Below are 3,627 nucleotides of genomic sequence, written 5' to 3'. Positions count from 1 at the left end.
CGTATGATTCGTGGTTGAACCAAAAAACACGTTGGACACAAATCATTCAAAATCTAACATATGGTTTAAGCAACAAGCAACCTATTCTTTTATATATATTCCGTGAAAATCAAATTTTAATAATGATTTAATTTTTATTTTTAGGTTAAATGCAGTCCATCTGAAGATGATATTGACATCACCACTTTTAATTATATAAACATATAAAGTCTGAGTTTATATATAGAAAAATATATTATAATTAGCAAAGTGATTAACTTATTTAACTCATGGTTTTTTTATTCAATAAATTAATAAACAAGGAAAGAAATATACATTATATCCCACTCTATTCCTACTGAATGTGAAATGCGTGTGCATTTAATTACATTCTTTAATAAACTTTTAGATCTAAATTACATTAAATGAATATTTATTTAATCTATTTAATTTGGACTTATTTTTAAACCAAAAAATATATATGTATGATAAGTTTAAATTAATTTATGTTAAGATATTTTTCCACATTAAATTGATAAGGTATAAGTGTCTATCATTTAATTGAAATTTGTCTTCTATATGTATTTTTTTTCTCTCCTTATTTGATTAGTATTGTTTATAAAACCCTTTTTTTTATTTTTATATTATGAGAATATAAGCACTTATGTATACTCTGTGTATATATCAGTTTTAATGTAATATTTTTAATATATATATATATATATATATATATATATATTATTCTCTTCCATATTAATTTTTAGAAAATGAATAATAGTTCAAATAATAAATAAGGCTCAGTGTTGATATAATTATGGGTATTGATTGAAGTGGATTTGACAATGTCTAAAGTGAAAGTCAAATTAAGAAACTTTTTACAGATTGAGTAGAAAATATTGTATTGATTAAACAAGTTCTTGGAATATATTGATTTTGAATTTTTAAAATGAAAAATAATATAATTCATATTATCCAACTAATTATATTAAGTTTAAAATCTAAAAATATAAATTGGATTTAAAACAAATTCATAGAAATAAATTTAAAAGCATTATGAATGTAATTATGAACTGAACTTGAATACTTAAATAAGTGTAATTATGGACTTGAATATTTCAATTTTTCACATTAATTAACTTGGTTGGTTTAAAACAGTAATTAATCATCCCAAGTTTCTACCATACCCATCCAAAACTAACTTTCTATGCTGTTGACGTGAGCCTAATGCATTTTACCAACCCCATAAACATTATTCTTAATTAACAAGCATAACCTTTACGATTTATATTTAGTGATTCTTTTAAATACTTAATAACCTTAATAAATTATAGTCAATATAACAATAATGAATGTAAAAGAAAAAATGTAGAAAAAACAATACACTCTAATAAAAAAAAATATTTGAGTATTACGGAAAAAATAAAAGTGATTGGAAAAATAATTGTAAAAAAATTATGGTTTAATACCTCTTTTGTTCCCTCGAAAGGGGGTAAATGTTCAATTGGGTCCTACTTTTTTTTAGAAGTTCAATGTGGTCCCAAATTTTGTAAAAAGTGTGCAATCAAGTCCTTTTTGGAAACGGCGTTAATTTTTTAACGGAGCAGCTGACAGGGTGGACTGAAGTTTGCTACGTGGCTGTGTGAGGGTAATACGTGGTTTTCCTAATTCGAAAAATCCTAAATTTGAAAATTAGGAACCTAATTAAAATTAGAATTAAGAGGGAAAACTCCCAATCTGAAAGGATTATGAACCCTAAATTGGAAATCCCAATTTCTTTCTACCCTCTTCTTCTTATGTCTGCTTCGTCACGCTCATGTGAGGGAAAGATATAGTTTTCCCTTCTCTTCTTCTCCTTCGGCGCTGCTCTGCAACCATATGGCAGCTTCCTTTCTCTCATGTTGGGACAACTTGCGACAGCTTTGGGGTGGTCCGCGGCGGCGGAGCTTGTGAGCGACACAGCGGCAGAGGCGCGACCCTTGGGGTTTCGATGGTGGTTCGCGCGGTGGGTCTCGAGCGACAGGTTTGCGGAGATCAACGAAACTTCGCCGAGGTTGGCCGCTGGATCTCTGGGTTTTGGTTTTTGTTTCTGGTTCTGGTTTTCTGCAGGTGGAGGGTTGGCCTTGCGGTACTTTTCGAACACGACGAACACCCTTCCGAAGAAGTCATTCGTATCTCAAACACCAATTTCTCTCTAACTCAAACCCTAATTTCTTAACCTCAGTAATATTACCCTCTCACAGCCACGTATCACCCTCACACAGCCACGTATTACCCTCACACAGCCACGTAGCTAACTTCAGTCCACCCTGTCAGCTGCTCCGTTAAAAAATCAACGCCGTTTCCAAAAAGGACTTGATTGCACATTTTTTACAAAATTTGGGACCACATTGAACTTCTAAAAAAAGGTAGGACCCAATTGAACATTTGCCCCCTTTCGACGGACCAAAAGAGGTATTAAACCAAAAATTATTAATGTATTTTTTGATAAGAAGTCATTATAATAAACAAATATAGTTGGCGCCACTAATATTATAAAAATTATTATAATATACTACCAGTAATTTAAACTAAAATTACAAAATAGTGGTTGAGAAACTCAAATTAATATATTTTTTATTCTGGTTTATTAATCACTTTCAAATTAATGTTAAGATATGTTTAGGCTTGTAAATGCCTTCCTCTAATGTTTACTTCTTCTGCTAATTTTGCAATAAAGGTAGTTTAAAGCATTGACTTGGGAAAAATTATATAAATTAATGTGTTAGAGATATTAGCATAAGTAATTAATGTGTTTAGCTTAGAATATGGAATTTTAAAACTACTTTTAAGATGTAAAAGCTAAATCTATTCAAATCAGCTTCAATGTTAATGTACATTATACATGGTAACATTACATGTTTAAATTAACACGACATCAAATTAAACATATTTATAATATCAAAATGATACGCTCCAATTGTTTTTCTTTTATCTCATTATAGTTAGTTCCACATAAACTTTTTCAAATATTTTTTCTAGTTTGGTGATGCATCTTATGCTTGTTTGACCAAAATATTAAATATTTTTTTATTTAAGTTTTAGTACATGTTTCAAGAGTTATTATGGATTTTAAAAGAAAATTATTAAATATTAAATATTAAATATTTTAAGTTATATTTTTTATTTCATTTAGTATAATTGTATTTTATTGAATTCAATATTTATTAGTAGTCAAAACTTATACTTCTAATTCAACAATCCAGGCCATAAGTTTGGCTTTTGGTAAAATAATTATTATTTATTAAGAAGATTGATATGAATTATTAAATATATTATCTATTTTAAGTATGAAGTATGTTTATTCTAGATTTGTTTTTAAAAAACGTTAAAAAAAATTAAACTGCTTTAAGTCTTAATTTCTACCCTTGAACATGAAATAATTATAATATTTTTTTTTGACAAATATACGTTAACTAACTTGAAAACAATCATTAAAATAGAAATAGAGTAAGAAAAATATAGATAGTTACAATATGTTTTAAATTTCAAATGTGAGAAAACTAAAGAATAAATCACAATGGAATTGTGGACCTTGTTACTTTCTTAAAATTCTTCCATTGTAAATTATAATTTTATATGTGGCCAATCCAACACTTTTCACTCATTCAC

This window comes from Vigna umbellata, chromosome 4, assembly GCF_029865625.1.
Source record: "Vigna umbellata cultivar VRB3 chromosome 4, Vumbellata_1.0, whole genome shotgun sequence".
In the NCBI taxonomy this organism is placed as follows: Eukaryota; Viridiplantae; Streptophyta; class Magnoliopsida; order Fabales; family Fabaceae; genus Vigna; species Vigna umbellata.
The sequence above is the reverse complement of the archived record's forward strand: the minus strand, read 5'-3'. Positions refer to the sequence as shown.